At 40.5% G+C, this 22,391-nt stretch overlaps 1 long non-coding RNA gene across 3 annotated transcripts in view; it reads right to left on the bottom strand.

Moving 5' to 3' along the window:
- The window catches only part of LOC125905031 (uncharacterized), a 34,752-nt gene that overhangs the window by 10,937 nt on the left and 1,424 nt on the right, over window positions 1-22,391 (bottom strand). The window contains exons 1-3 of one of the 3 annotated variants that reach the window (XR_007451613.1): window positions 20,111-20,895; window positions 16,977-17,027; window positions 2,922-3,001 (exon numbers count right to left, since the gene is read on the bottom strand). This is a non-coding gene — a long non-coding RNA (uncharacterized LOC125905031). Of the gene's footprint in view, window positions 1-2,921; window positions 3,002-16,976; window positions 17,028-19,151; window positions 19,309-20,110; window positions 20,896-22,391 lie in introns of those variants that run through there. The other 2 variants (XR_007451612.1, XR_007451614.1) reach the window with 2 other exon arrangements.

The following is a 22,391-nucleotide window of genomic DNA, read 5'->3' as shown; positions in this document are numbered from 1 at the left end:
GGGAGAAGATGACTGAAATCAAGGGCTCATCTGCCTTGCAACAAGGCATTTCTGTTAATTAAAAAAAACACCAAAAACATTAAGGCTCTGCAGTCAATGACAAAACAAAGACTTCAGGTGACTCTCCACCACTCATCGTCTTTGAGAAGTGACGCACAAAGACTACGGCGCCACCCAAACAATGTAGGGGCACGGAGGAGCGAAATCTGCCCAGTGACAGCAAATAAACTGTTAACCGCAGCTATGAATCGTCTGGCAAGTAGCACCTCAACAGGAATGCAGGCCTCAGACAGCAGTTCTCAAACCCGGGCCGAAGAACCGCTGATAGTGTGCTTGATTTTACAGAGGGGCACACACTGTTTAGGAGAACATCATTGTTTCATATTTAATAGAATTCTAACTAAAAAGAAAACAAAATAAATACTGATGTAAAACAAACTTAAACTAGGTTGATGAGAAAGGCAAATACATGGATAGAAGGAATAGAAAAATACATAAATAAATTAATGAATGACACATTGCCAGAAAACGCATTCAGAATTTACATTCAACTTCACCAGAGCCGACAGCAGAGTGTGATCATTACTTTCCCAATTATATTTGTAAGAGAAGTCTTTTAAAGGCCGGGAAGGAAGACTAAGATTACATACTCCTCCTGGATCTGACTCTGTGCAGCAAGGACTCAGACCTGAGATCCCCGTCGATGCTTATTGCACCTTTTCAGTCAGATGACAGCTTGGTGCAGGGCCAGGGTAAGTATCCACTACTCACAAACCATAAATTATTAGTTCTCTCAAGACAGAATGAGATTCTGTGGTGCAATTTCTCCCAAACCCCCCTATTTCGCTCTCCACGTACCTTATTTACAAAGGCAGAAAACGTTGCCATGGGAACACACTACCAGGCAACCTCAGCGGCTTGGCATCATGCCCAGTGGTTGCTAGGGCACTGTTGTCAATGGCTATTGGGTAGTGTCGGCCAGTATGTGTGTATGTGTGTGCATGTCCTGGATGTGTGTGAGGAGAAGAGGAGAAAAAGTGTGTGTGTGTGTGTGTGTGTGTGTGTGTGTGTGTGTGTGTGTGTGTGTGTGCGTGTGTGCATGTTCACCAGTGCGCACAATGCACACACCATGTCTCAGCTTAAATAAGTACGCTAACAATTTAATGTTCTTATTCCATAATGAGGGCTTTTATATGCGTACAACATATAATTATTTTAAATAATTTTGAATTGGTTTCCTTATTGCTGGTTTGACTCTGTGGGTGACAAATGATGGGAGGCAGCTTTTGTTGGCTTGCATACTTGCTGATATATTTTTTTTTCTTGGTATAGTGTGAGTTTAACAAAGAAAAAGGAAAAGAGAGAACACTGCTAATCATGCGAGCATTTATGTGAGGTCCCACATGCAATTATGTTGAATAACATGATTGACAGCTCTCTGATTTAGTCTTCTTTCACCAGGTTTAACTGTGAGATACCTAACTGTTGGGAAGTAGTCCGTTTACGGTGGCAACGAGGGCTGTACACAACTCAGAATTATATGAGTCAAATCAGATTTGGCTGTCTAATGTTAATATTCAACTATGTTTTTTTTTCATATGGAGTTTCAACGAGGTTTGGCAGGACATTCAGGGTGACAGCTGTGTTAACGTGATATAGTAAACAAGCCAAGCTAGCCTGAGCTAATGCGTGCTAACTACGCTAACAACAGATCGGATATGTGTCATACAACATTTTTTGCCAACAATAGATATTAAACAAAAGCCAGAGACTGTACCGTGTTAAGCTGCTGTGAGCTGTAAATTCAGCACTTCTAAGCAGAGGACAGAGGATAACGCAGCAGCCTCAATCCCCCAAAATGCCCCCTTTGCACTGCCTGTTCCAGGCAGGAATAATGGTGCAATATTCCTGCCTGTTCCAGGCAGGAATATTGCACCATTATTTTGCCTTGCCATTCTTTATAAAAGGCACGACTGCAGAATGGGGGGACACAGCTGTCTCGCCTTTAAGCCAGCAGTGGAGGTAGTAACAGTACCGAATTGACGTCGGTGTAAAAGGGGCAGCAGACAAGAGGAATGTGACATTTTAATGACGTGTTATATATTCAACCCACTGCCAAGAGATTTAGAAGAACAGCAACCCAAAATGTCTGCAAATTGGGAAAACAAAGGAGCTCCTTGCCATCCAAGCAAAAGACGAGATCAGCTGCCATCTCACAGAGTTTGTAAATGTTTGTTATTGCCAAGCTATGCCATTGTTATTGTTTATATAGCACAGCTAGCGCATATGTTACATGACACAATAGAGGCCAACACTGCGGTGTTACACATCACACCTGTCACGCCTCTTTTGCTTCCAGGATGCCAGCATGCTATCTAAAATAACACACGAGAGTTGCATGATGCTGCCGTTGTTCAGTTCTGTGTAAAAATGCAAAGGCAGCATAAAGAAAGGACTTTGTAGCTGCCCTATAGCGTGATCTTGGGTCTGGGTCTGCAGCTGCCTGTACCACAGAGCAGCATGAAAGCGAGGAGGGCTCACTCTGCAGCTAAATCAGGGGACCAATATACCCCCTGAAATACACTGACAGAGGGGGTCTCCAAATGAGGTTTTGAATCTTCTACTTTCAGCTCGAGATATAACAATTTTACCTCTACATGCTTTGTCAATTAGAACAAACTTGCATTTTTATGATAAGAGTACAAATTAAAGAGACAGGAGAAGACAGACAGAGGCTGTCAGAGAAGAAAAAGAAGCTGAGAGACATTGAAATGTTATCGTTTCTATGTATACTTGGAGCTGACGTTCTCCATCACTAGCTGTGATCTCTCAAGAGGTTTGCTGTCTCTTTCATTTCAGTCAGATGCAACGAGTCTTTGTTGGTGTAAACGGGAAGAAACAGACATTGCCAAAGCATTTACCTCACAACCGGGGTGTAGTTTTCGTTTTTTCCCATGGCTCACTCCTCACTGGGAAGCTTCTCTGGTTGACCAGGACATTCCTGAAATCAGAAGAACATCATGCAGATTATAAGCATACCACAGGATAGGAAGGGGAACATCAATAAACATACTGAGCCATGAAGTTGGGGTAAGTAAATAACTAAAGTCAGCCACCCAGACAAGACCATATCTGGGCTTCTATCGAGGCCATACAATCTAGTAGTGCCGTTTTCAGCAAAACCATCCTGGACTCAATCATGAAAGAATACTCAGAGATAATTAAATCATAATGGACCAATCCCTGATTAGAGATGAAGCACTAGGCAGCACAAAGAAGTGAACAGAAACGCAAGCATTTATAATGGAGGAAGCATCAAACATTGTGTGCGGAGTATGAAATAGATTAACAAAGTGAGAGATAATGGTGAGAATGAATACTGTGCCATCAACAAAGCGTCAATGAGAGGGTGGTACAAAAATACATGTAAAGTAGAGACGATTAAAGTCAATGGTAATGAATAATACATTAATAATGCTGGAAAAGACAATCAGACATCATAAATTAAACAGCAGTGAACCAAACAAATGCAATAATTATGACACTGCAACACAATGAAAGACAATAGAGACGGAGATGAGCGGCTTTTGTGTCGGTGTGAGCTCAATAATTCCCATATGTGTACGTATATATAGGTCTCTGTGTTCCTCTCTGCATGCACTTAGGGAGAGCGAGTATTGCCTGTGGTGCATCTTATCTAATATTATCAAGAGGAAACAGCCTCTCCCCCTTGCCTCCTTTTCCCCCGGGCCCTTTGAACTCAAGCCGCTGCTGGAGATGCAGTCTGACTGAGCACAGCGTGTCCTGAAACGAGGTCAGAGGGCAGGAAAAACAGTCTGGTGTCATGGCAACTTGATGCCACCAACCAAAAATTTGCAGTGGCTGGTGGGGCCACAGGAAGGCTGGTCAACGTGTCACAGCTTATTGAAGACGGAGAGCCGCCATTCATGTAACTGAATTAAACACTGAGTTCTGAAGGATGAAGCTGGTGATATTCTTTATTTCATCAATAAATTCCTGTTAAACTGCCATTCTTCTCCATCCCCCAGGTAGGGACCCATACTTCTATCCCAACCAAGACCTATGACCAATCAGTTATTGAAAATTTAATTAAATTTTGACTTAGAATTTCTATCTAACCTGCACAGCATTCGTAGCACTAGTTTAGCGACCAGGACACTCACAGAACAATTGCATGCATTAAATCATTTCAGGTGATGCTACTTTATAAATAAATCTGTGCACATTGATGAGCATTGTGACTTGAATGAGTGAGATACACACACCGCATATGTGCAGATTTCAGGGGGGATGCAGGGGATATGTGCCCCTGAATATACAGAATTGAATAAATAGAATGCATTGCCTCTTTCAATAAAAACATGAAAGTAGCAGAGGACTTTTATTCTGACAAAATTAACAATGCTTACAACATAAACTGATACAGAAAAGGCAAAAATTGGTGCATAAAAATTCACCAGAATGCAGGAAATTAAGTGTTTGATGCTAAAACTTTTCAGGTGGAGTACAACCAAACCCTGCTTCATGTATGTCCCCCTCAATGTTCAAATGAGACCCAGGCCATTAGAAGAGATGAAATGAGAGACAACAGCTGGAGAATTAAGAGGGACAAAGACAAATAATTTCACATGGTGTTCTAAAGAGAGAAAATTAGATGGCCAAACAGAGCTTTCAATGAAAAATTGACAGAAATTTACATGTTTATTCTTCCTGCAGGCAGTTCAAATCCAGTTTGTCTCACATATCATATGCTCTGAGACCTTGACAGTTATTTAAGTGGCAATGTGAAGCGTCACTACGACAGAAAGCTTAGAGCATCTTTTAAGCAAACATACCAGGGCCGGGTGTTAGTACTCGATACCTTTAAGGTACCATCCTTAATAACCTAGTACTGAGTAGCGCTGAAACATCTCTAGTCAAACAGTGCCTGCATTCAATCCTTTCTGCACCAGGAGTCTGATCGCAGACTGTCCAGACTCCCTGTCTGATTGGCAAACTTTCGGTCGCCACTGTCTCCAGAGCAACTTTACTCCCAGCAAACGGTCAGTTCAACATCTGCCCGGTTATCACAAGCTAACACAGCAACAGGGGCTAACATCCAACACCAACCTGGTCCTAACAAATTCACTCTGACACAGTAATAACTCAACTCTGTCTTTAAACCTGTTAATAAACGTAACAAGTAACATTAGATGTGTGATGCTAACAGTTGGTGCTGTCACTGTGTGTGTGGCTTATTATATTTTGTGGCTTGTTACAATAGTGAGTTCAGCGTGCCAAGAAAATATTTTGTATCAATTGATAATTATATTTGTCACATGAAATCATTAAAGGTACAACTCTGGTAATATCTGGCTGCTAGATTTGCTTCACTCACCAGCTAAAAAAACAATGGTAATCTATTGAGTGGCTGGTAGACTTTGGAATCCACAATAAAGTTAATTCCCCACCCTGATCATAACACAAGTTAGACATAAGAGTGACTCTAAGTTCTTCCGTTGCAGCTTTGCCTGATTGATTTTATTCTACCGTGTCATAGAGCTCCGTTGTAGTCCGAAAAGTATTCCAGTATATATAAATGAGGCACACCATTGCACTGGGTGACATGCTCCTTCTTTAAAACAAACACGACCATTGTAGTTCATTTTGAGTTAACCCCACATACACCATCACAGTGGTGTCTATACTCACTAGCAAATATTATTCTGCTTCTGCTTCAACAAACACACTATTGTGAGGATAATTTGCTAAAAAACCACAGTACTCGCCTGTTTTATGAAATTATTTACGCTTAAGAAAATCTTATATGTTTCTGACAAATTTTTAAAGATTTAAATCTTTAGAAGTAGCCAATATGCTTTCGGCCTGCAAAAAGGAAAATTCAGGGCCTACATGTTTTCTACGTGTTACTGTACATCTTTTTTTTTTAAAAGATATTTTTTGGGCATTTTTAAGCCTTTAATGGATAGGACAGACAAGTGTGAAAGGGGGAGAGAGAGAGGGAGGGACATGCAGCAAAGGGCCACAGGCTGGATTTGAACCCGGGCCACTGCGGCAACAGCCTTGTACATGGGGCGCCTGCTCTACCACCAAGCCACCGACGCCCCTACTGTACATCTTTTATGTTCTTTATTGTGTTGTTGTTTGGCCTGGTCTCCTTTGTAAAAGAGACTGTTGATCTCAATAGGACTTACCTGGTTAGAAATTGGTTAAATAAATTTTAAAAATGCTGGGGCTGTCTTGCAAAAAAAAGTAGTGAACTTGGCCGAACTTTTAATAGACTGCAATGTGAAGTCATCCTACAAAACACAACATACATAATAATGTAATGTGAGCGTGTATTTCTATTGTTTATCTGTTGATATCGATCATGTAACACCAGCCCTATCCTTTCAATATATTAAACATATGTTCATATATTAAATTTGATTTCTGTGTATATTGTATTTTTTTAGGTTTATGCCCTGGGCTGCATAACATTATGACATTCCTCTGTATTTCTTATGATACAGTTTTTGGAAAGCCTGTCAATGAACATATTGTAACCTTAAACGTGATTGACTTAATTTGCTAATTTTATTCTGAAGACTATAAAAGGTTTTTGAGAAATACACAATTACTGCCACAAATGACATGTCAGCTCGCATACCTCCCTGAACAATTACCACCAAACTGAAAGTCATCTAATTTGTTGAACTAATGACTCTGAGTATGATTTAAAAAACCTGAGAAATGAACTGCAGCAGTGATTGTGTCGCCTGGCGATGCCAGCCTTGGACTGCCTGTGTTTTCATCTCACTCCTGAGGTGTTGGATCAATATGGAATCCAGATTCCTTTGTATGTCATTAGCTTGTCTAATGCTCGAGCTGAGACCTCTCCAAACCTTCGTGTTTTCAGCCTCTGAAATCTCCCAGACAAAGAGTGTGTGATTGTGGGTGTGCCTGTCTGCAGCGTGTGTGTGTGTGCATATTAACCTTCAAATCAGTTCATGTATAACACGTTAGTAAATAAGTGTTTTTAGCCTTTTTTGCTTTGCATATGTGTGTACGTGTGTGTGCACATGTGAGGCTTGTATTAGACAGGCATGTGCTGCATCTGCACGGGTGCGTGTATGAGACTTGTGTGCGCATGGTGTGTGTCCTTGTGTTTGTTCAATGCGGCAGAGGGTGGAGTGGCAGATCAATAGGAAACAAATGAATTCAGATCAATATTAAGCCAGGGAGTGAAGGAGAGAGAAGGAGAGACTGAAAGCGAGTGAGTGGGGTGATGCACCACAGGAGGAGGAGGAGGAGGAGGAGGAGAAGGTGGAGGGGGAGGTGGAGGGGGAGGAGGAGGAGGGTTGGTGGTGGGTTGGATGGGTGATGTGCCAGTAGCAGCACAGCAACTAACCGTACACTTGGGAAAGACCACTCATTTCTGCAACCAAAACCTCAGTGATTTGAGGTCACTGATGGTTAAAATGGATGGTTAAGTGAGGTAGAGAGAAAACAGACGGACATGAGAGCAGCGGTGCACTGGAGACAAGCATCACTGGTGGTGTTCTGGTTTAGGCCTTGTCCAGAAGTGCATGGGTATCTTTTTTAAACTGAGCTTTGAGTTTTGAGCTTTTGTCAATGAGCAAACTGCGCTTTAAGTCACAAAAAACAGACCTTTTGTAAAACTCTTCTCACAGTTAAAATGTTCAGAACCTCCGTTGTCAGTATTGTCATGAAGATAGGGAGTTTTTGGGCTGTTAATGCTGGATCGTGTGCAATTATCTCCTTTGTAAGGCATCTAGAATGTGGCAAAATTAAGGTGCCCCAGTATCTCACCTGATAGAGCATGTGCCCTGAGTCCTTAGCAGCAGCTCGGGTTTGAATCTGACGTGGGGCCATTTGCTGCATGTAGTCCCCGTAAAATAAAAGTATTTAAAAATGAGGCTACATCTTATGTAATTGTGAATGTTACCAAAATAGTGCTGGCTCTAACCTTGCTTACAGGGTTTATAACAGGTTTATACATATATGTACAGTTACCCTTCCACTATATTGAGAAACAGAGGCGTCAGAATGCACTACGGAGGTCACTGCTACATAATCCAACACTCCCATGGCACAGTCCCCTCTGCCAGTGTTGCCAGTTAATGGTTTTAATAGGCTCTTTTTCTTTGGATGATTGCAGCCTGTTATTTTTGCATGCTCTCAACAGCGCTTCAATTGTGTTTTCGCATTTTCATTTGCACTTGGATTTGCTTTGGGTTTTTTTTTGTTTTGAGAACTAAGGGGAAAAATATCCCATTTTCAAAAATACTGTGTGCAGTAGCAGTGAATTGAGACTTCTTTTTCTTCATATTTCTATAGACCGTTTCTGGGTTAAATAAAATTACACATTTGTTCTCTTTATTTCACTTTGTTGGATTTTACTCTTTAATGGAAAGCTCTTTAAAAGGTGCTCTAAAATGATGCCTGAATAAAATAATTAACTTGTGTGTCTAAATTTTGATCTATTATTGCACTTCTTAAATCCATTCATAATTTTTTTCCCACTCTGGCAATATTCAACATTTTTCTAATACTAGAGTATTAACGTATACTTTGTTGGAGACCAATCTCTTGATGACTGAGATGAGAGGGTCGTGGCTTTGACCAAACAAACCTTGATCTCAGATCTCACAACAGCAACATCAGCCACTGTCTGCACACGAACCTTTCATTTCTATTTTATGCCTAAAGACATTTCCTTCTCTCAGGGTTTCTACACATTTGCCATTTCAAAATTCCATACATTTCCAGACTTCTCGGACGATATCTGATTAGACGATATCTGATATCTGTCAATTAATGGATTCTAATTATGTTGCCTGTAACTGTCAGAGGTTTGTAGTCAGGTACTGTCTTTTTAGAAATAAGAACTGAAAATGAGTGAAAAAAAAAATTACTAATCAAATTTTCACAGCGTTATGTGCAGTTAGGTTTATTCACTGTGTCCATGGATATGACGTGAACCCAGCTATAAAGATGTGGTTTCCTTAAGTAGAAAAGATAGTCCGTTTACTTTTCTGATAACTGCACAACACTGTATAACTCATAAATGTTCAGAAAAGTTTGATATTTGGTTATTTGTTGTTGAAGATGCCCGGATTAGTTACATGTACATTTACTTGCGTAGAGCAGCTCTGCATAGGAGTGTACATTAAGTCAGACACCATACTTCTTGCCTTGCTTTCGATATCATCAAGCTTGCTCTGGCTCAAACTCTCTTAAACAATAGTAAAAATTGCAAGGTTTGGTAAATACTAAGACTACTCGACAATCTTCATCAATGTAGTAGGGCTACAACTAACAGTTACTGATATTGGTAATCTGTTGATTATTTTCTCCATGAATCAATTTGGTTTTGTCAATAAAATTTAAGAATATAGCAAAAAATCAACAACAACCAACCAGTTGCGAAAGGTTGCATTTGATCGATTACCTGATTAATCAGCTAAATGTTAAGAGATTTTAGTTTTTTTCACACTCATAAAAAGTCTCATAATTGAGTTTGGATTTAGACAAAGATTTCTGATCAAAAATGTGTGATTAAACTGTATTCTTGTGTAACAGCACATGTAAGGTCCTCTGCTGAAATATGATATACTGGTCGACTATATTCGTCTAGACTGTGATGGAGAAATCACCAGGGGTTTGATCCAGTATCATATTTCCATTTGTTGAGAATATTATTTTGAGCTGAGCAATACACAGGCGATGAATTGCAGCCATATCTATATCATCCTCTTGGACTTTTACCTTTATGAGTGGCGTTAAGTATGCACTGTACATTTTATCATTTATTATGTCAGTTACATTTGTTTATTGGTGAAATATACCATACCAGTGCGGTGATTTCTGCCTATACAGAAAAAATATTTGAGATTCATTTGCCTTAGAGTGTCACCTTGAAATTACGAACAGGATTGCTCGCCTTTGAGTATCCGCTCATCTCTTGGCAATGAGATCAAAGAATCAAGAGCCATTTGGGAGTCAGTACTGAATGAGACTTTGAAGTGATAGTGGCGAAAACAAACACATGGGTGCTGAGTGCTTGTAAACGGGCACTCTCCACTTCCAGCTCAAGGTTCCTCGGCTCTTGAGATGGATTTCAATGATAAATGCCTCAGTTAGCTTTAAGTGCAGTATCTCTGATGCGGTAGAGAAAATTCTGTATGCTGAAAGAGATATTGTTTAATTGAGGAGAATACCTACAGCAATGTCTTTATAGAGAAGTATAGATGGTGGTAGGAACATCAATACTATTGCATAATTGTTAGCTGACATTTACCATAATTTGCACACTGTGTGATATATTTCAAAAGAATCAGGTTAAATAACAGGCACTCTTATTTCACCCTGTAAACGATGATCTGATTACGTTTCATTTTACTGTATACAGTAGGACTAGCTAGAGCCAAAGTGTTCACAGCTGTTATTTTTACTATTCTGGTGGATATTTGGCTGCACTGATCTACATATATAGTAATATAACACAAAAATCTGTAAGGGATGACTGAGCAACCAATGACTGAAATACTGTGTTGCAAATTTAACTCTCTCGATTAAAGGCACAGTAAGCAAAAATATCAGTTACTTTTTGTAAACACACTCATCAGTCAAAGTGAAAGTAAAAGCCAACCCCAGATTCACATTTATTTGGCGTTTTGCCTCGCTATATTTATTTTTTCAGCATTGTGTCTCCTGGATGACTGCTGCTTATATGTTTTGGCATCTAGACACTACGTTTTTGTAAAGCCTCGACCTCACCTCAGCACTTCGGAAGTACATGCCCATGAATGTCACAAACATAAGAAAATGAAAATGAGAAGAAAAGTACAGGCAGAAGGCAGAGCCTCTGTAGATAAATACATCAACACACACTTCAAGTTCGTCAAGAGTGAGCACTTCTTTGTGAGTCTATACATTCTTTTAAAGGAAAATCCCACACAGTATATCTTTAAAAACCCTACAATATTGGCAATATTACACCAAAAACACTATATTTTAATCACACTGTGACTGTGCTCTCCTGTCATTAAAAATGCATGAACGTTGACATATGATGCAGTTCTTTTAGCTATAATCATCAGGGCTTTAACTGTGATTAATTTAACTACTGCAGGACTGAAACTAATGGTTATTGTAATTATCAATCAGCTGTTTGGTCTCTGAGATGTCAGAAAATAGTGCTGATCAAAGTTTCTTCCCAGAGTGCAAAATCATGATTCAGGTAGCTCCAGGGCTCAACAATAAGGACTGTCTGACTGGCTGGGGCAGGAAAAATGCCATGTCATGCTAGTAAATATTGCAACTTGCTTGATCGGGGATGTGGTTATAAAAAAAATTAAACAAATCATTTTTTCCTGAGTTGGTGATGGAAATAACTAGGTAGTGAATCATCTCACTTCCTTTTCATCTCTGTTGAGAGCTGCACGTGCTGTACCGATTGGCAGAAAATTGTATCAGGTAAAGACAAAGCCTATGAGCTGAGGTGCATGCGAGCATTTCAGTTATCCTGGAAACAGGAGTTTAATTAGGTCATGTTAGAGGATGTGGGTGAAACTCCAACTATATGATTAACTTTAGTCTTAGATATTATCTGATAACCGCCAATAAATAATACAATTTGTAGAGGGGTAAGTAAAAATGTATTTCTGTCAAGTAAATTTCTGAACCACTTGCCTGACTGGGCAAGTGAAAAAACCCCCAAAAGAGCTGTAAATTAAATGTTAGTATAATAGCATTTATAGCCATATAATCTGGATTTTGCTTGTGGCCATTACTGTACAGTCAGAATTTCTCTTCATACGCATCAAAGCAATAATTCCTCCATCAGCCAGGTTTTAGATCGTACATCATATTTTTTTTCAATATGTTTCTCTGTGCTACATAAATGCTTCTATCACTTCATATGAATCATCATATATTGCATATTTTGTAGCACCCGATGGACCCACTGGAGCAAATGAGGGACTGGGTGAGAGGAGTTGCAGCCAGCGACAGCTGCCTTTTGAGTCAATCTATAAGATTTACGTGGAGAATAACGTCTGAGAAAGCGAGCTCAGCAGTCTTTCGACTACATCAATGTCACTCATTTCACCCTTGTTGAACTCACTCAGAAAGTTTCACCTTTTGCACTGTGAGTCAAGTTAAGAGACTGACAGTGGATACAAACAAAGCAGATGCCGCAGAGAAAATGTGAAATGCTTGTGTCTGTTATCTAAAAGCAAGAGAACATTAGAGAAAGAAGAAATAGAGAGATCATATGTATGACTGTAGTGAATTTAAATAATTGTTGACAGTTGCTTTCTTTCTTGAAGAATAACTTCATAAATTTGTCTAGTCCCTAATTCGTCAGAAAGTAGCTGACAAATGCCTATCACAAGCTCAAGATGACGTCTTCAAATGTCTTGTTTTGTCCGACCAGCTGTGCAAAGCTACAGAGATTCCACTGACAATAATATCAGAAAAAGAAAAACTGAAATTCCTTGCGTCTGATAAGCTGGAGCCAACAAACGTTTGGCATTTTTCCTTGATAAATGAATTAAAATTGTTGCCTATTTGTTTTCTGACTAACCGCATATCAAGCTTATTTTTTCTTCCCATGCAAAGACTCATTTTGTTTGATAGAGAAAGCAAAACCGACAGAGAGACAGACAGAGAGAGACAGTGAGAGATACCTGAGGCAATGATGTAGAACATCAACTCCAACCAGACAGTCTGCTAAAAAAAAAAAAAAAAAAAGCATGGAGAGGCAAACATCGCTATGTCTCTCAGCTTTTCTTCCTGTCTCTCCTCTTTAATCTGACAGCCCCCCCTTCTCTCTCTCTGTCTCTCTTTGTCTCTCTGTCTCTCTCTCTGTCCCCCTGAGCTGTGTTCTGTGTTCTCCATCCCCGCCTCTCTCCATCTCTCTGCCTCTAATGTGCTTTGGCGTGTGTTACCCACGGGTGCTTGCACGCTGCTGCCGCCATCCTAAAGCCGGGTCAGGGGGGCAGCTGAAGCGGCGCAATGCTGTCTGTGACATCATCAGTCACTGCTATTACTCACGTCTCACCTCCCTTCACTGTCTGAAACTGCCAGGGCTTTAGGTGCTTGGTGGCGGGCCCGAGCGAACACACACACACACACACACACACACACACACACACACGAACAGACACAAATGCAGAGTTACACACATGTTGTCACAGATGAATAAAATAGCATTTGGAGAGCTTTATCCCCAAATTCTCTGTAAATCCAATTTGGAGATTTTTGCTACCTAAAATAGTTCAGGCTCACACATAGCTGAGAATGAAATCATTTCAGTGTGGCATGCGTAAATATTAATGCTTCATTACAAGCTATTACTTTGTCATAGTTTCCTTAATATGGAAACTACGACAAAGTAATTTCATGGAATTAAACTCTTCACTTAATAATTCAGTTTTAAGCTAAATGGAATACAAGATGGGCCTGACATTATATTTAATAATTTAACATGACAGAACAGTTACGATACACTGTCAATTAAAGTTAAGTCTTTAAAGTTTTGTATGCGTATTAAGGCTGCAGGTAGCAATTTTCATGACTGGCAAATTTGTCAGTTTTGTCACTCTATTAATCAAATTTCTTTGTAGCCCAAAAGAGCTGCAATAATTAATTGTTTAGTTGTAAACTCTTACATTACATTACAACTCTTACAACAAATCTGATAATTAATCAACTGGTTTGACTAATTTTTTCAATTAAAAAAAAAGTCTAAATTCTTTGATTCAAGCTTCTTACTTGCGACAGTAAAGTGGACATATTTGAGTTGTAGGCAAAAACACATTTACCATACCATTTTCTGACATTTCATGGACCAAACAACTAATAGATGAATCGATAAAATAATTGACAGATTAATCAACAATGAAAATAATTGTTAGTTGCAGCCCTACAGCCCAAAGTGGCATCTTTAGATCAAAAAGAGGACTAAGGAAACCATCAGATATTAACATTTAAAAAGCTGGAACCAGTGACTCTTTGCATTTTGCCTAAAAGATGATTTAAACAATTAACAAATCATCAAAACAGTTGTCTATTAATTTTGCTGTCCACCAAGTAATTGACTAATCATATCAGCTCTCAATATATGCTTTGAATACAAGCAATTATTTCCATATTTTAATGTCTATGGAATTCAAATGGCTAGTTCTCACCTAAATCGAGTACAAGATGGGAATGACAGAGCAGTCATTAAAAGTAGCACGATAGAATAGTTCAATTAGGAAAAAGTTCAGATGGTGTGGCACATTGTCAGTCACAGAAAAATGTGCTAAAATGACTTTTAATACTGTTTTCTTTTTTGACTTTTTACTACTGTTTTGCTAATGTGGCAAATCACGAACACTTTTCACCCCAGTAAAGTGAAACAATAAATCATGAAACACTTGAGCCAGGTATTCCACCAGTAATTCACATGTATATGGATGGAGAGAGAGAATCTCCAGGTGTGGCTGCAGATATCCCTCTGGATGAGGTATAAGCCTGTGCACAGCCTACATCTGCGTGAAGGGTAGAAATGTGCTTCCATTCAGAGAGCATGTCTGCGAGGTTCAGACTGTGTCAAATCGCCACATCTGCCATCAGCAGAAACACTCCTGTACCCGGGGGTCTGTCTGTCACCCCTGCTGACAGCCAATGAAGAGGTGAGACTCTGCAAACTCCTTCACTCAGGAATACAGATAGCTGGTCTGAAAGCCCTCGGCCTGTATGTGTGAATGCACCGTATAAATCATACATGATCAGCACCACCAGGCACCATATGCATGCTATAGCACTGCATTAATAACAAGCATGCCAGTGTCATATTCACAAGTATATAGAGAATGTATATGTCTTAGTTTTTTTGTCTCACTCCCCTGCACTCCTGCTATGTCCACTTGAAAGTACCTGCAGCACTGAACTCATAGAGCACTGCAGGAATGAGTCCTAAAACACAAAAATGAGTTGGCATTTTTGCACTCAGATTCCCTTGTCTCTAAGTCAGTGGGTTTTATGAATAGGTTTTTGATTTATTTTGATGAGTGAAATAAGGTCTGTGGTTAACACAAGCTTAAGATATTTTAACGTTTTGTTTTACAACATTATATACTTCAGTAAATAACCTAACAATAGCCTAACAATAGCTATTTACTTATAGTGACTGCATTTATGCTTCTAACATCATAAACGTGGTGTTCATATGTGGAGATTATCTTGCTAAACAAAACATGTAAGTATTGGAGACCTTTCTTTGCCACGGAGCTTATTTTCTGCAATAATCCAAAATCCTATGGAAAAATCTCATTGGCTTTTGTCAAGGGAATCATGACGATGCTAACTTCTGGGATAGCTTGCAAAAAAACATCCTCCCTGCAGCACTCGATGTGCCACACAAAAAGACAGAGGGACAGATCTGCTCCAAAAAGACTGGAAGGTGAAGGGTTGCAGAATGGATAAACCAGATGATAATGACAAAATAATGATGTTTGGTGTATAAATACCTTGAGGCATGAATATTTGAAGGTGGAAAAAAAACAACACACGAGCAAAGCAGTGCATGGGGACAAATAGGAGACAGAGTGGAAAAAAACATGAGGCAAACTAGGACAGCAAAATAGACAGCGTGACTGAAAGACAGACTGACAGATTAACTAAAAGAGACACAAGAGAGAGACAGGGACAAATAAAGAGCGAGCAGGAAGAACAAAGGATGAAATGATGTAAAGGAAGAGAGTGGAAGGGGAGAAAGGACAGACTTGGTGCCAGACAGAGAACGAGGAGAGAGAGAGAGAGAGAAAGACAGGGAGGCAGAATTAGAAAAAGATAGAGGAGGGCAATGCGCATGCTAAAATAGGTGGCAGACTCTCGTCAGTGCAGTGACCTAGTCGCGCAAGACTGAGGAATTCTCCCTGTCGACCCGGACACATTCCTCCGGTCCTCAGACATTAACCCATGCCACACCACCATACTGTACTGCAGTGGCTTACATGGCTCCTCTGTCACTGATCCGTGAAAAATATCACTACAATCTTAAATATACACATCCTGTCGACCCTTCGCCGTTTACAAAGCAGCGTTAACATTTCCCATTTTGAGTAGGTGCAGCAAATTAATCTGGAAATCGAATAAATGACCTGCAGTGTATTTACAAAGCTCGTTCTGACAGTGGAGGCAAACTGCTTCAAATCTCTGAGCAAACACCTTCAACAAGAATGGAAATATCAGGTAAAGAGCACAGCTCAACTAGCTCTGAATCAACGGTCTCTGTGTGCATAGGGCCCTGCAAAAACACATTGTGAAAATATCAGGGCAAGAAGGGCTCTATTGTGTCGCAGAGGGAGAATGTAGCTCTTATTCTCCTGCTGCTGGACCGGGGGCACGGGGGTGACATCAGCACAAAGACAAAAATGTAATGTGAGGCATCTCCAAAGCTAGCTTCTAGGCGAGACCACAGGCCGCTCTTTATACCCGCACTCTCTCACTTTTCAGCAACATCTGATAATCGGGATGTGACCACCAGATGACCCTTCCACTTGTTGCTTACTAAGATAAGTCACAGCCAACAGTGTAACACCAAACTCACTCAAATAGGCGTGCCAGTAAAATGAAAGATTGTCTGCTAGCTGCTTTCACGTCGGCCCACAGTTAGCACATGTCTGTGAGGTTAATCACGACAGAATGACTCAGGGAAGAGTAATTCAATTATTCTGATGGTGCATCGACGTTTCGATCGGGCCACAGACTAAAATGGCTGACCAAGTGTTCCTGACTGCTGAGTGCCATTAGGCAAAAGTCTAGTCAGTAAAGCACTTGATTTTAAACAAACCTATACATGGTCTCGATTTAAATATAAATAAACAGAATGTGGAGGATTTGTTGCTCATTCTGGACCCTTTTTGATTTAAATTTATGCACATGAATATTTTTCTTACCTGAGAAAACTCTTCTGTCAAAAAGTTGTCAGGTTGTCTCAGAGGCTCAGCCTGAAAAACAGACATACACATATATTATTTGCACTGAAATAATTTCAAGAATTATAGGTATGCTGTAAAACATGATTTATTTGACATAATTTATGAACAGATTCTGCATTTTTTTGTCCGTTAGCGAGCCTGAATCCAGGCCCATTCTTCACTTAAATTCACATGACCCTTACTGTATATATTTAACCGTATTTCAAGATCTCTATAAAACACTTCAGATTGTCGCAAGCACTTCATTCGACTATTTGTATTTCACACAAGGCCTGTTGGGCTGTTGTACTAGCACTTGTCAGTTTCCAGCTGGGAAAACACAAATTCAGCAGCACAAATTCAAACCTGCTACACACAATGGCAGCTTGCATGGGAATTCCTGAGGTCTGTTCAATCCATTAATGTATGCTGCGGTTGAATGTCATCAATTATGAATGAGAAACACATGAGATTCACAGAGAGCTGGTAGAGATTCATGGATCATGGCTGTAGACTGTAGTACTTTGAATATTTGCAACATTCTATGTGAAGGTACTTGCTTCACATAAAATTTTGGACAGGCTATCCCCAAGAGTTTGCACATTTTTTAAGCAAACCCATTATCAAATTAGAGGTTTAGTTCAATCAGAGATGAGTGAATGATTTAAAGTCAATTAAGGACATAGAAGTCTTAAGCTTAAATAGGACAAGCTCTGCTGAATTTCACAGAAAGGTATATAACGTTTGAAAATGAGGCAGACAGTCTGCAGAAAACTCTTCCTTCTATAGGTGAGGTTATTCTGTTTCCTCAGCCTTTAGGTGTCAGGCACTTAAGTCCATATGTGTGAATACTGCAGTATCTTTATGCAGCCGGGGCCTCTTCCCCTTTAAGGCCCAGAGTGTGTTGACCCTGCCAGTGAGTTCATACCATAAGCAGACCCATATAGCTTCTCCTCCAGAGCCTCTGATCACGACCCTGCTGAGCTGCCGCCTCAGTTATGTAAGATTACATAACGGCAGGTCTGTCTGAGTAATATTTCATAACCTGGGGGTCCCACTACACTGACATTACCATCAAATCCCCTCGGGAGTGGAATCAAACATACTAGGCAGGTTTGGTAAAAGTCAAATTTGAAAACAAATAGGACCGAGCTGGCGGCTCTGGAGGGGATCTGTCTCCTTTAACCTTCTTGTGTCTTTACTGAAAACATGGCAGACGTTTGGTTCATGCAAACATTTGACATCCACGTCTTTCTCCTCATTTTCTTGAGAGCTACAGTGGAGGTCACGGAAAGGTCGAGCCCGGTACACCACTAAACAAAAGCGTCTTCCCCCTTCGATTACCACAGAATGCGGTGATGTTTTCTGCCCATAAATGTCTTATCATTGTGTATTAATGGAGTCATTGCATACGGATTAATTTAGCACACATTCAGACACTGAATATTATTATAAAACTAGGCCAATAACTGTTATCTAACGGCCTTAGCTATGAAATTAGCTTCTTTTAACACCTATGAATATTTTTTTCTAGTCTGTGCTATTTTTAATCAGAACTTTTTTGATGACCATGACCTCGCATAACTTCAGTAATCTTGCTTCATTCACAAACAGATGATAAACAAAGCCCAGACACGAATGACAGAAACAATCATAAACAATCAAAAGGTGTTAAAGCACTTATCATTTAAGGTAACACACACCAATAAAAACGCTGTCGGCAGAGGAAAACACATACACACTACCCTTGGAACGATACCAGTCGACAATCTTGGATTTAGATATCAACTGTGGCAAGTAACAGAGAAAATGTGGACAGAGATAACGAGGCTGTGTGAATAAATAAAACAGAGCAGGCAGATATATAACATAGGAGAGGATATATAACATAGGATAGGGAAAAAAGGAAAAGGACAGAGATGCCAGGAGATATCTGATGCTGATACCGCGGGAGAAAAAGGTATACTCGATGGAGGTTACAGCAGATGGACTGCAAATGGACGATAGCAGGCTTGTGCTATATACCGTACGCCTCTGTCTACTGTTCAGGCCCACTGTACTTACAGTACAATAATACATTCATGTAATCCATTACTGTCGACATCTTTACATAGCAGACATGCAGTTATTTGCGCCAAAGCCTCCCGTCTTTACCTGTAACTTCACCACATCAAACAAAAGTAATCTCGCCCAAATATGCAGGCTATAAAAAGAAAAAACTTGTTGACTCCAGTTTGTTACTTAGCTTACGCCCTGAGATAAATCCACCTTTGTCTTTGGTTGATACCGAACCACATCTTGGACTGTGGGTTTTGTCTTTACAGGCGGACCAACAGATAGATTGGGGATACCCGGATGAACGGATGGAAGATGGGATAGAAAAAGGGGGAGAAACATGGGAGGAGTGAAATATGCAATGAGTGAAGAAGAAGAAAAAACCCCGCAGTACTTACAGTATTTCAATTGTTTCTCCTCCATCTAACACCTCACCTTTCATTTCTGTGCATTTCGTAACTAACAACATCGCACAATCATTTCATGGATATGAAACATAAACGTGAATGTGCGAATCCACGCATGCGTGAGCAGGAGTGACTGTCCGCCACTGCCGGCTCTGTTAACTCTAAATCACACCCCAACATACTAACACACACATGCATAGACACAGATACACATGACTAATACAGATAGATACACACTGAAGTGCACACACCCTGCCTCCTTCGTGTGCTAGCCTCCCATGCATGGGCCCCCTGAAACTGGGTGCACTCAGTGATCCCTTTCCAAAGCCCTCATCTAAATGTGAGCAGAGGTAATCCTTCAAGGAGAGGCAAAGAGAACAGCGATAACCCACGATAAAGAGGAGCTGAAGGAGGAAAGAGAGAAAGACAGTGAAAGAGGGAGAGAGGAGGAGCGCGAGATGGGATAGACGAACAGGATGGGGGGATTAGCAACCTAGGGAACACATTTCTCAAACAAGAAAAAAAAGGAGAGTTGAAAAATGAAGTGAAGGCGAGGCGGGGGGGAGAGGAGCATGCTTTAAAGAAAAAAGGACGGGTAGAGAGGATGCATGTGCAGGAAAGGGAAAGGACATGTACGTACAGTATACTCACAGATGAATGAGAGTGTGACCGGAGAAGTGATGAAAAATCATGTCAAAAAATAAAAATCAAAGATGACCACGAAGCACGAGACTGAGTCTAACGAGAAGTCCAGTTTCTTCTCATTCTGGAGTTTTGTTTTTTCTCCTTTTTCCCGCGATTTTGCCAATTCCTAACCAGCCGTCCCTCCTTCCTAAGTCTATCCCCTACTGGTCCCCCTTCTCTTCTCTTCCCCCTCCTGTTTTTCTTGCTAGTGCCGGTACTCTTTCTCCTACCTCTCTCTCTTTCTCTGTCTTTCTCGCTTTCTCCCGCAGACCATGCTCTCCATTTTCCCCTCATTCTTTGCCTCTGTCCCCTTCATCTGTCCATTCATCGGACACTCTTTTCCTTTTCTTCAACCCTTAGCTCCTGCTTCGGCATACAGTTAAGATTTTCAAAAAGGGGTTTCTTAACTGAAGTCAAGTTCTGAAAAAAATAAAACACTGCAGAAGAATAGAAAAAACTGTTAACAGGAAAGACAAGCAGATCTGTGGCACTCAGTCTAACGCAGGGACAATCCACGGCCTGCGTTTTTTCAGGGGCGCCACGCAAAGTAGGGGTGATGGTGCCTCCATACATGAGGGCATAACCAAAAGCAAAGACTGACAAGCAAAAGAAAAAGAAGGAATAAAACAGAGCTCGTTGCGGTCGGTCTCCAGTGAAAGTGGATAGTAAGCGCGCGTGAGAGGAAGGAGTGGGAACGACTCCGGGGTGTGTGTGTGTGTGTGTGTGTGTGTGAAGAGGTGGGAGGAGAGAGAAAGGAGAGCCAGCGAGAAGACAGAGAGAGAGAGAGACTGGGGGTTCATGGAGAAATATCCAAGAGGGAGGGATGGAGGAGGAGTGTGTTGGTGGGGAGAGGAAAGAGGAGGGGGCAGGAATAGGAATACATTTTTTTTGTCTTTTTTACGCTCACTGTATTTGAATTTTGTGCTTTTTCATTTTTTCTCCCCTCTGTTCCACGGCTAATACCTCCTCTTTCCTTAAGAAGAAAATAGAGAGGAAGAAAAAAGAAGAGAAAGAGCTACTGTGTGCTTTGTCTCCCGCCCCTGCCGTTCCTTTTCCTGGTTTCCTTTTTGCTCCGACTCTCCTCTATTCAGCCTATTTTCTGCACGTGCACTTGAACTCTAAATCCTGTTTGCTTTCCCCTCCCCTCTCTCTCTCTCTCTCTCCCTCTCTCTCTCTAACTGCGCATCTGTGTGTCTCTGCCTCTCTCTCTCCCTCTCCCTCTCCTCGGCAGAGGCTTGAAATAGTGCTAGCAGGCAGGAGAGAGCGAGCGGGAGGGAAAAGGAGAGGGCGAGGGGAACAAAAAAGGGGAGAGAGATGTTGAGAGGGGGAGGGGAAGAAGCTTAGACGGGCTGACATAGAGAGTACAGGGCTGCTGTGTCTGTGTGTGTGTGTGTGTGTGTGTGTGTGTGTGTGTGTGTGTATGAACATGTCTGCACATTTGTAAACTCACATTCATCTACCTTGGCTTTAGATACAGTGTATCATACGCTGGTGGTAATCAGCATATCATGTTAGCCTACATACCAGAAAAGAAATACATGACGTTTTGGGGTCAAAGAAAGAAATAATTAAAATGGCAGGATTTTCTGTATTTTCAGCAGTTTTAAGTGTCAGACTACGCTTACAACAAACTCCTGAAAATTAAGTAATGCTTTAGAGACACAATACGATATAATTAGAGTTGGAAGGAACAGCTGGATGTTCATTGTTAATTAATCCGACTATTATTTCCTTGATTAATCATTCAGTCAAAAAATGTCCCAAATAATGAAAAAGTCTTATCTCAAGTTACCAGAGCCAAAAAGTGATGCCTCCAACCTGCTTATGGTTTTGAACTGACAATCAAAACCCTACAAGGACTGACTTTACAATCAAATGGGACAGGAAATGCAGCAAATCCTCACATTTAAGAAGCTCTTGAAAGCTAATGGTTTTTTTGTACTAAAGATTACAAAACTCACACAATAAATTGATTGTATTTTCGACTCATTATTGAACTGAATAAACACATCTTTCTCTCATATTCATTTTATATATCAGTGTAATCGTAACATAAACATGTCAGACTTAAAAATGCTTGCTTTCTTTGTTTCACATCACTACAGAATGACTACTCTGCAGATTTATTGGCTATATGTCAGAATATGTATCTAGTAATTGGCATGTGCCATTGTTTTTACATTTAATACACACAGTGACAGTACAGCTTATATACTGTGATTCTTTTTTAACTACAGATTCTTTAAGA

This window comes from Epinephelus fuscoguttatus, linkage group LG17 (assembly GCF_011397635.1).
Source record: "Epinephelus fuscoguttatus linkage group LG17, E.fuscoguttatus.final_Chr_v1".
In the NCBI taxonomy this organism is placed as follows: Eukaryota; Metazoa; Chordata; class Actinopteri; order Perciformes; family Serranidae; genus Epinephelus; species Epinephelus fuscoguttatus.
The sequence above is the reverse complement of the archived record's forward strand: the minus strand, read 5'-3'. Positions and strand labels throughout refer to the sequence as shown.